General features: G+C 33.0%; 1 protein-coding gene across 2 annotated transcripts in view; it reads left to right on the forward strand.

The window, feature by feature from the left end:
• Nucleotides 1-12,684, forward strand: part of Prosap (SH3 and multiple ankyrin repeat domains prosap) — a 232,042-nt gene that overhangs the window by 21,534 nt on the left and 197,824 nt on the right. Inside the window, exons 1-2 of one of the 2 annotated variants that reach the window (XM_076116508.1) lie at nt 1,260-1,342; nt 9,172-9,212. The gene's annotated coding sequence lies outside the window, so the exon portion shown is untranslated. Of the gene's footprint in view, nt 1-1,259; nt 1,343-9,171; nt 9,213-12,684 lie in introns of those variants that run through there. The other variant, XM_076116507.1, reaches the window with a different exon arrangement.

Genomic DNA, 12,684 nt, shown 5'->3' on the forward strand with positions numbered 1-12,684 from the left:
TGAGAAGTATAAAGGCTATTCAGAACGCTTTTGGTATGGGAAATACTATTTTTGGAAGTTATCTGAAATGTTAAATTGTTATGGCTTGTTTTACAGTCGTTAGATACTTTTTTATGAAGAAAGACTGACGTTTTCTTTCAACAATCATCTGTTCTTTGGTATATCAATAGCATCGCAAACTATTTAAAGCATAAAGAAGAAAAAAACACTCTAAACAATACTTTTTATCTTGCTTTATATCGCGTTCAATTTGACAAACATACCAATCACTAGCACATAACTTTACCAACTTTTCATAGATTGCGTAATTTACTTATAAGTATGCTACCTACTGCGCATTACATACTTATTATCCGATTATATTCCTCCCTAAACAAAATAAGGTCACATTCTATCAAGCAAAGCATTACCGCTAATAATGTTTACAATAATAATAGTGTTTGAACGTAAACATTCCTAAAATAAACTCATTATGCAAGGAAAGCATTCCTTCGTAATCTCATGTTACAATAGTTAGGGAGTATACACACATATCCGCACAAAGTTTCACAAAGGAACGAACGCGATTGGAAGCGCTGGGTGAATACCTTTGATAAACTTAATTTAGAGTTTGCAAGAGATGTATGAAATATGTTATGGTAACGATATTTTATTATAACATTATAATTTTATATAATTTGGTCATAAATATCTTAAAATCGTTAATATTCTCTCTGCTTCTGTGGTGCGGTCGGATCTGGTCATGAGGTCTTGGGTTCGATTTCCGGGTCGAGCAAAGTACTATTTAGTCACCTTCGGGTATAACAGGCATGATATTATTTATGTATGTATGAATGCATATTATTATGATTTGAACCATGTTTTAGCTCTAATGATCAATAAAATACACTGCTACGCTAAGTAGCGCAAAATTTAGTATAAATTGAAACCATATTATGTTTCTTGAAAAACATTCAATCAAACCCTACAGCCACATATATAACGACACGTCACGTTTAAAATGTTTGATGTATTAAAAAAATACGCACTGAAATAACTATAAAGTGTAAACACAAAACAATAAAATCTATATCACTGTAGTCATTGATACTTAAATCTTAAGTTCCGCATTGCAACATTTCGTCACAGTCCATTGAGATAACATTTACTGCAACATAGTAGGAGTGAATGGCGTTGCAAGTGAAGCGCCTGTTAGAATTATACGATTACGGTACAGTTCGCTCGGACGATCGTTGCGGATGATTGCAGATAAGTGTATGTGGCCCTGTAGAAGTGTAGTGTAACGTGACGCGGCGTGTGGAAATATTTTCGTGGAATTATTTGAAATGTCATCGGTTTATAAGTAAATATCGATTTGTTTATTTTGAATGTATATTTGACTTGATGTTGACTGCATTTGTTAGTCTGTAATTTGATCTATTTACTAATGTATAGAAATATACTGGTTTGGTCTACTCTACAGCTACTTCCACGATATGTTTGAAAAGATTTTGAACGTGTGTTCGTCTTTTATTATGTTGTTTGCCTTTTTGTGTCTTTACAAACATTCTGAATTCTGATACAGCCTGATCTTTGATACGTTATCACTCTTTGCTAGAAATGTACATAAAAGTAGTCCTTTACTTAAGTTGAAAGCGAAGTAGAGACGGTTCTGTATAGTCGCCTTGCTTTATCATCATATATATGCCCTATCGAGTAAAGAATTTAATTGATACAAAAACCGTAACAGCGTATTTTGAAATTGTACATTCCTAAAGCAATAACTTGTCACAAAGCACTTTCTCACGACTACGGAAGACTCGTATATTTGCGGTTAACTATTTCTAAGGCATCTTTATTTGACCACAGCATACTGCAAACTTATTTTATACCTTATTTCTTAAATAGAAGGTTGAGTTTGCAGTGTGCTGACTTTGTCAAGGTTCCTATTATTACGTCAGTTGCGAATTTATAGTCGGCCCTTTATAGACGTTTATTTCGGTTTGGCTGAACTTGAAGTGTATCAATCGATTAGTGCGAATGTGGAGTTCTCACGGGGAACAGAGTTGTTGTTTTGTTAATGGACTGAGGAATACTGTACCCACATATTTTAATTAGTATTTCAAGTAGGTATATCATGGCCTTTTTAAGTTACCTCCCTGGTGTTAATCGGGAAGTTAAGCAAGTCTATTAGGTATACCTCAGAATCTCGAGAGCGATCTGGTATTAAGAATTATTTGCTGCAATGATCGTTCATACATTAAACACCCATATCAAAATCTACTTATTAACAGATTTTGTTCTGCGTGTGCCTATTAGTTAAGCTTTTATGGCAAAACTACTTAACTGAAGTAGATAAAAATTTGCAATGGCAGAAGAACTATACTTCGTGATAACTATTTTGTAGACTGGAGAACCACTGGCAACAGCTATTCTTACAAACATCGATGATGAATACAAACCCATCGTGAGAAACCCACCGGCCTTCCATTACCGTTCAATAGTAGGAAAGACGATAAAGTGCTGCCATCTACAATATTGTGTATGAATTACGTACGCGACGTGGATACATCGACGCCGGGTAGTTGCGCGTGCAGTTATTATGCGGAAATTATTATGTTATTTTATAGCTTGTTGTTATATTAACGCCTGTGTTAAATTAATAGTTTAATTTGTAATATGACTACGTTTTAAGTGGGCGAATGTTATTTAGTCCTGGATTTAAAGCTATTCGCTCCTTGATTTGATTTTCAAGCAGTTATCGAAGAAACGCCTAGATACCTCGATTAGCTACCACAGATCAATGGACCTAGCACAATAGATAACTTCAAATTTTTTCTACTTCAAAATTCAGACGCAAGAATCTGGTGGTTGATTTGTCGTAGCTATTCGGAGACTCCAAGCGTTTCTTCTTTAAAACAAGAGTCCAAAAAAACTAATATATACAATTTTTTTAGACTGATACAGTTGTTTAAATCTCAATTAGTTAACAAAATCTACTCAAGATAATTGAAGCCCGCGGGAACGCAAAGAAAATGCACCATTAAAGTTCGAATAACATTCTCACTCATCGTAATAAAACAAGCGAAATCTGTATATAAATCACAAACACCAATACATAGTAAATACAATAACACAGTCAAAGTGTAACAGTGCTATGGAGGTTATTGTCTGCAAATTTTCATTTCCCATCGCTATGGTATGCTCTATGCGGTATGCAGTCCCACGGGAAACAAACTTTTCATCGAATGCTAGCTTTTTTCTATGGAAGCACTTCCTATTTGAGTTATTGAAGATCCCATGACATTTCGCTTCTTTGTTGCTGTGTTATGTGCTTTTTTATTTGATTTTCCAGATTACGACTAACTGCTAATTAATTAAGGAATCAAAGAATAAATTTGTAGAAAGCCCTGTATGCTAGATACGCTTGTGGCGGAGGAGGTATAAAAAATACGTGAACATAGAATATAGAACGCGAATATAGAACGTCGCGTCATTTACCCGCTGACTAAGGTTAATAAGAGAGTAGAAATATTGCAAGACAAACAGCAGTATTTCATCAGCCACAAATTTATGGCCGGCTTCCCTTTTTATACAAGCTTTCATAAACTATTTTAATTCACCTCGGGTCTTCAACGGCCATTTAAGAAAAATATCATAAATTAAAATAGGTGACGAAAGTTTGTAGGCGAGCGAAGCCGAGCTAGTATGAAATCAACTTACATTTGAAACATTTCGAACAAATTTCTACATACTTCTAAACAGCATAGAGACAAGTTAAAAATATCTTCTCATAACAAGAAAAGGCGAAATATTATCACATTGACCTTTCTCCTTCATCCGGCTTACCCGGCTGAGAGTAAATCTGACCCTTAATACCGGATACGAAAATAGCTCGCAAATACTTGGCTCCTAGCATTTGTATCCAATTCTATGTGGTTTTCCAATAGGCTATCTTTTACATTTCTTTTGGTTATTATAATAATAGTTTTTACCAGTTTGTACATTCCTACTATGCATGCTAGTCTTTAATCTTTTATGCCATACGAGTTCTTAAGCTCAAATAATTACTATTTTAATGTCATGTCGACCACTTTTTAGACACTCATTTAAACGTTAACCAAACAAAATTTATTCTACGAAGAACGAATCCAAGAATTTTTAATTGCAATCTCACAGCAATAAAAAAATTCGTAAATCATTATCCGAACGAGCTTTGCAGCGGCTTTTTATTGAATTGCATTCGAGAATCAGTCAACTGTAATCTTTAAAAAAAGGCCTAGACTGAAAACGTTGACCTCTCTGCGTAGAGAGCGAAAGTGAACTTAATTATGTAAGCAGTAAGATTCACTTTTATTTGATCGTAGTTGTTGGACAACTTTGTCACATTGTTCGCATAGAGCACAGGACATGTTCGAAGATATTATACGGCATTAAAAAAATAAAATAGCACGTCTTTACAACCAGCATGTCGTCGCATATTCATCGATAGTTTCCAATCTGTCATGTGAATTTCAACTGTATTTAAATGATTTAAAGTCTATATTGATATGACGTTAATGGTATTTTATAGACCCGTTGTATAAAGTAATTTTATTATGAACTAGGGATGAGCGGAATGCGAAAAATCTGGATTCTTTGTTTTAATTTGAATTGTCGTTTTTGAGTGAATAGTCACGACTGCTTGTCTGAGTTGCTTTGCAACTTGTAGTATAAAATGGTTCATTAAAAAGTATTTTTCTATAAACAGGCTTTTAATTATTTCACGCTACTATTATTAATTACATTAAAGTTACTAGGTATAACGTATCCCGAAAAAAAATATTTTTTCAGAATGCAGACGGCATCTTGCAAAGAATATCTATCACTTATTAAAAATTTCTGAATCTATACAATCAAATTGATTGAACCTAAACTTAATAACTAGAACAAATTGCAAAAAAGACAATCTTCACTTATGTTGCAATATCCTAAATAACCACATACATCCTCAAAAAAATATAAAACATCTATCAAATCCTACATAAAATATTATTTTCCACAAACACCCAACTCACGTCAGTATCCCTCACCCCTACACGATAATAATGCGATGAAGCTATTTTAGTCCCGTGACCGCAACAATCACATATAATGAGTCTAGCTCTTATAAAACATCTTATTATCCCGCCAAACGATACGTCTGACAGGCCAGATATAAATAAAATAACTTACATGTTACTGACAATAAAGCCTTTCAGTCCATCTTACAAATGACTAGATTTGACATTTGCACAACTAAGGAAAATTCTTAAGGGCCTATATTTCGGCTGGTACATAACTTTTAGAAGTTAGTCAAAAAATGTATAGAAAATCTGACATATATGTCAAAACTACTTCTCAATCAGTTATCTGTCGATAGACAAAACGTCTCTAGAGAATTTAGGATATAGGAGATTCAATAATAATTAACAGTATTCGCAAAATGAGGTTATGAACGACGTTATTATGACTGGTGTAAAGGTCTAAAAATGGCAAGAAATCTTTGAAAGATCTAGTCAACTTTATTTTTGCCTGACAAAAAAGTTCGATTGCAACATACATGAAAAAAATATTGAATAATGAGTATGTGGTCCCATTTCGATCGTTTCAAGCGTCTATATTGGTACATGAACTATGGTTACAGGTAATAAAAAAATCTATAATAATGCCCAGATACTGAAGGGATCAAAGTAAAAATAGAAAAGCGATCAATTTAACGGTCAATGATGTTTTTGACATTGCATATAAGTATGTAAATTATGTAGAAAATGCTTGTGTCATTATGATAACTACTTATAATTTGACAAGCAGCAAAGATAAGTATGCACTCGATTTTCGTTGTAATGTAAGGATGAATCAATAGTTCAATGCTCTCGTGATTTGTGTGTGTACTTCTTACGTTTTTAGTTAAAAAGTGTATTCCTTGTATAGGTATCAGTTATTTATCTAATTGTAGGTTGCTATAGAAAATGATATAAAAAATAACTCCTAAATTACTTAGTTGAATTCCTGAAAGCACTTATTTCTAGGTTTTCTATTAGAATTTCTGAACCATTGTAATCCTCCCGTGACTTCTTACTTACGAGTATTAAGTACCAACACTAAACAATATTATGCCAGTAAAATACTTTCTTCGATATAAATCAATTAGCAAATTAGTCGGAACTGGAGCATGTAAAATAAACCCAAATTAAATTCACAAACCAGACAGTAAAATACAATTATAATACTCATCACCTCAATCCGATGTTCGCACTAAAGTCTAAGTAATATAAAGTACTCTTGTAAACAGTGTGTATTGTTTTGATCTAATAATATGACCTTACGAAGCCCTACTCACTAAGCCGAGGCCGTGAAGAAACCTATACGATGTACTGCTCTACGCACCTATGATACTTACTCTACCGTAAGACTGAACTGCGTGATTTTATTTAGAAAACAAATGAAAATATTTACCTTGCTTTTTTCCCCACTACTAGCTCGTTTTGATCAAGGACTATCACCATGGGTGATAATATCTCTAATTAACTTAGGCACCTTAAAACATAAGAGATATTAACTCGGTTTTAGTATTTAATATATATGTAGGTACCTACATAAGGTCTAAGGTAAAATATTTTGACTGTTGTCAAAAATTTGTGACAAAATGTTGCAAAATAAAAAGAAATCTATTTTTTTATTAAACCTGAAATGAATAACATTATCGGTTGCTTACAATATAAAGAATACGTTGCTACTAACCTTATAACGAAGAGATGCATCGAATACATTTTCGTAAGTCATTGCAGTTTTATATTATAATAATAAGATATCTTTTAGTAATAAATCTGTAAAGTGTAGTAGTATAAAGAATAAAATAATCATAATAATAAACACATAGCATAAAACAAATCATGTGAGCCATTAAGTGCATTAACTCCATAGTACAAGAGGTCTTAATTCTAAGTGATTACGTGCATTAACACGATGGACTTCCCTCAATTACTGTCGCTACTATACTTTATAACATCCTCCATTGTGCCATCGTTGCGTTTATTAGTTGTACTATATGTTATATGTTTGTATAATTATATTATGCAAGTAAATTATAAACGATGGTTGTTTGTGATGAAATGTTTGTGAATAAGAAAGGAAAATAAGTTTTGCATTGATTATAGTAAGAAACTCGATTTATAGTAGTAGGCATTTTGTCTCCCATCTTCGGTCTTCACCATCGGATCAGACTGTTAATACCATAGTAATGTATTGACAATTGTTATACGTATAAGTACTCGATGAGAAAGAATTTCCTACATTTTAGTACGTAGTTGCAATTCGACTATTTATTGCTCTAATGAATAATGTTTTTTTTTTTTCGCAAAATGTATCAAGGTAAGATAATCAATTTGTGTAAAAATATAACTAATTTAACGTGGACGTCCAACACTACCAATATTTTGACATTTACACGAAACAAGCTTTATTTTGTATCGAAAGTTTGCAAACGCGACAGTTGTCAAGTTGATGTCAGTTTTCATCTTGACATCCATTAGAGTGTTATTTTTGGAAGGAAACAAACGTAATTGAACAAGACGGGATCAAACTTGGTCCACTTTGGGACCTCCACAACGGTTTGAGTGACACGAGGAAACACGTTTCCCAAAATAACGTCCAATTATTTGATAAATGTGTTTCGTTTGATAAATTAATGTTGATGTTTTTAGAATTTAATAATCAAAATAAACAATATTAATATATTATAACCATTAGGGTATCTGTGTCAATTCGAAAAGTATATTTTCCTTATAAACTGACTTTAATGTCAAATACCTGGAAATAAAATATTTTAACCTATATTTAGTGCTTTAACATAATTAAAAAATGTCCAAAGTAACATGTTCTTTCTATATTTCGGCGTCTTTTAAATTTATTCGTGATATTGTATAATTATTATATAAATAAAGAATTCATTTTAATATCATTAATATCCTAAAACACTCATATTTCCATAGCAGACCCACGAACTGAAACTCAGAAATGCAAAAACGACACTTGAACTTTTCATAAGAAGAAGGAATATTTCGCCATCTTCAGAATTTCGTAAAACAAAACAGCCCCCGAAGGCTCTTTCATCTGCCTCTCATTATTCCCCCTTGTTTCAAGTGTCATACATCACGACTGCAATAAAACTGTCCACAGAACGCCATAAACAAATAAATAAATAAGGACAAAACACCAAACAGTAGGGTGAACACAAATGCACCCAAGAGACTAGCAGTTATCGAACAATATACACTGAAAACACCCACCGGATCTTACAAGCTCACCTGACAAACGAATTAAAACCTTAATACGTATAAAATAGGAGCGGTATTCTTATGTGTTGTGTTTACGAAGGCTTTTAGCATAAATACGGTGACGACAGTAACTTGCAGTTATGACTGTTTGTGTTGATGATAGGTTTATAATCAATGCGGTTAATTATGTAAAGTTATGCACGATTCTGTTAGACCACAGAGCTGTTTAATAGATCACTAGCTTCTCTACTTAGAGAGACATTCTTCATATCATCCAACGGGACCATATTTAAAACCTTAAAGAATATAAGTAACGCGATTCTCTTCTACAACCGACTGTCGAGTACCAGCTAGCTATCGAGAAATTTTGTATGAAAATTTATTCAACGCCTCTATCGGACGCAGTGAGAACTATTTTTGTCGTACATTTTAAATTTTAAATTCTCAATACTCGATAGCACCGACTGTAGATAATCGCGCTATAGATACATCTAAGATGTCATCTTCGCTGTTTTCCACAAATAAATGACGGAACACGTTAAGCCAAGATGCCTTTCCTTCAGGTTTTAAATAACTTTTCTTCATAAGTATCGGACACCTTCTTTTCTAGGTAAAACGATAAAAAACAACTCAACTTTTTATTTCTTAGGCTGGTTACCTATAATACCATACCCTTTAGTTTTATATTTAGCAAGTTTGTCAAAAATTCTACTAAATAAGTTAATCGACACTTATCTGCGGGGTAAAACGGTTCAATAGTATTTCTATATCTCTTACGTATAAGTACGTATCGTCGTCTCTTGGTTGCTACCCTCATCCCCAAAGATAAACGACGTGGGGTATTTATGGCTATCATAAAAACAATATAAAACAATTTGGGCCTCTTTTGTTTCAGAATCCTGTTCGGTGGAGGAGGTGGCAGAGAAGGGTATAGAGGTAAATAAACTTTAGTCTTTTTCCTTCTGAAATAATAAAATATTCAGTACCGTACATTTTTTGAGGAAACTTCCCCATGTCTTTTTCAAAACGGCGTGAGTTTTGTAAAAACCAAAATAAAATGCTTGTTTCGAATCGGGGAAATTTCCTCGGATCTAAGAATTTAGAGATAAGTCGGTAATCACTCAAATCAAAATGCGTTTCCGAGCATAATCTGAAACACAAAAATAATTATAATAGTGAGAGTTCTGACTCCAGGAAATCTACATCATATTTTAAATACATAAAATGTCAAATTAAGCCTTTTTTCCATGTATAAACTATGTGAAAGTCTTTAGTGTATATTTATTAATCACGACAAAAGGATGTCCTACGCCCCACTGCTAGGCAAACATCAGCTTAATGGCAGAATTCATCAACTCAAACCTTTTTTACAAGACCTTACCAAGCTTATCTTTCAAGTCAATGAGTACTCATTATAAATGATTCATAATTCATAAAGTGCATCCATTGCACTATTCTTTGCTCTTCTTCTATTAATTAATACACACAATATTTAATTATAACGCTAAGTACACAACATTGTAAAGCCGCTTAATTAAGCGTGTTCTTAAAAGTCGTAGCCCATATAAAGGACAGTAAGGGTACTCTTACTTACTTAAAATTCTCCGGGGCCATATTAACTAAGTATGTAATAAACATAGGTACTCGTGCAATACGGTCAAGTGCACACGTGCGAGATTCCGCTTAGATGATACTAGAAAGCTGTTGAATGCAACAATGTGTTTGTTTTAATTATTTTGTTTTTGTTAAAGAATTTAATGTACATTTTACCCGCTTCCAAATAAATGAGCGAATATTATCTCATTTTTCTGCTCTCTGGAGGCCTTGTCAATAAATATGGTTGAATAAAAAATATTATTTTAAGAAAACTGAACTTGATTGATTTGACTGAACTGATTTTATTTAGGGTTAGACGATTAGATTCACAGATATTTAAGGTGAAGTTTTACTGTAACTAAGCAATATACAAGAAGTCACTTTGCCTAAATTCGACCCCATGATATAATGCAATCACTTAAATCACAACCCCTGCTATTTAATAACAGAGGCTTGATAAACGTACATAAATAAAAGAGTAATATTCAACTCAGAGGGCTCTCAGTCAAATAATTTGACTACTTAGATAAAAGGCCTCGGGATTACACCACTTTATTTAATTATATAGCCGTGTAATGTACATAGACAGTAATAAAACATCTCAACTTTTCCTCAATAATTCTTCCCTGTTTGCACAAGCTCTTTCCTTAGTGGAAAACAAAAAAAAGTGGATTGAATATTATTAGCCTGGAGCGAATTCAAGATAAATTCAAGTAAAAGTAGAGAGATTCTCTTCTCTATTGAATAATATAAAAAGCGGGAGCCGTATAAACTATTTATGCAGTACATTTTAAATGTCCAACTTGATCCTCTATAGAACCGACTGTAGAGAATCGCGCTTAAGGTAACGAGTTTGTTTCCTTCAATCGAATTGAAAACAAAATTTTAAAGGCTCTTATAAAGTATCGAATACTTACGTGTCATTGGCGTTTCACATGAGCACATAACAATACGTGCTTAACCGCTTAAAGAAAAGCGCGTTACATCAAAAGCGGTGCTTGAACGTTGTACACTCCGCTTAAGTCTCGCGTTTCTACCACTTTAACAGAGTTATGGTGATCCTTATCTCCAACAGTAGGCACTTTGCGGTCCCCTACAAGGTCCGGTATGTCTTTCTCAATGCGAATAACTATAAACTGATACTTATTCAATACTACACTACTGCACACGGTTTCGTTTTAAACGGTACTTATTCATAAAGCTGTAAGACTGCCTGCTAAATTCAGACTTTAGTTAATGGATGTGGTTTTGATATTAATTTCCTAAATTTTGCTTAATTTGGAATATTGTCAGTGAGTAGAGCTAACTCTGCTGCGGCCTCTCCTTAGATGGGATTTTCTTTTCAGGAACGCATTGTAAAATCCGCTAGATTTCATAATACTAACACTGCACCTATAAGCGATTTAATTAGATGTTTATAGTATTCATATTGATGCACTGAATCCATTTTTTTATAGATTAGAATAGATAAGTCTAGAATAAATAAACGGAAAAACCAACAGGATAACACAACCGTACTTAAAATCAACTGTTATTCTAGGAAACATTTTACACAATTTCATAAGATTTTATCCTCAATCGCAGTAGTGTTAAATGTATAATTTAGTCGAGTTATTCGATTAATCGTATACGATTCGACTTCAGTAAATCGATTGAGCTATACTGGTCCATCATTAACAGTGATTAAACGTAATTAGTGGATAACCGTTCTTAAGAACATTATGCGTAGGTTTCTTAGAAATATTCATTAAATAGACTATTTTCTATCGGTACTTTTTACTACAAAATACTTAGGACTTACGACGTGGAATGTTAGTACTTTTTTAGTCTACAACATCTGTTTTTCGTAGATTAAGTGTTTATAATTCCTTGCAGTTTTATTAATTATACCTTAAGGGCACTTCACAGGTTTTCCTTATTGGTATCCTTACGTTTTCTTTTTTACAAAGCGAGAATGCAGTGTCTTTATTATGTTAAATTGCTGTGTCCATACTTTAATAATATCATGCTTGTTATAACCCGAAGGTGTAGGTAGAGGTTGATTTAATATACCCACATTTTGCCATTAACAATTGCCATAATTTTTACATTATTATGCTACGTTTCTTATTTATTTATTGGTTCCATTAATACATGACAAAAAATTACAATGTCGTTTGTAAATTACCAAAAATAGTGTGCCTCGTAACGAGTCTACATAATTAACAAAACATTTTATTAACAATTAAAACCACTGCTTACACATAATACTTACTAAATATTACAACATTTAACTTCCTCCGATCTTAATAATATCGATTATTTTATTCGATAGTCAACAAAAGCAATCGATTAAGATATTCGACTACCACCGGCATTTATTCGTCACCGCATGACGTCCGTACCCAAAGATCTTTAACTATTCACTACTAGAACAACTAAGGAATATTTATAAAGGATCGCTACAACGAACTGAATAATTGAATGAGTGGTTCAGATGAATAGGGTAGACAGATGTCGCGGTGTTTCGTCTCTAAGGGTTTCTAGGTATTTATGTAAAAGTAATTGATTCTACCTCAGTATTTTTGTTATAAATGTTAAAGTAGGTTTCGGTTGTAGCGGTAATGTAAAATGTTTTTTTGAAATGCGGGTAGTTTTCTAAAATTTAAATATGCCAAATTTTAATAAAGTACAGTCGTATCTTATTTAGTTTCTTACTGATCCTCACAATGACTCTAACAGCTTTTGTTATGGGCCTTGAATGTGATATGATTTTTATAAAAAGGTTCATGAATTTGCAGCCCTGCATATTCTAATAATAATGTCATTAGTC

The sequence above is a fragment of the Anticarsia gemmatalis genome, chromosome 7, assembly GCF_050436995.1.
Source record: "Anticarsia gemmatalis isolate Benzon Research Colony breed Stoneville strain chromosome 7, ilAntGemm2 primary, whole genome shotgun sequence".
NCBI lineage: Eukaryota > Metazoa > Arthropoda > Insecta > Lepidoptera > Erebidae > Anticarsia > Anticarsia gemmatalis.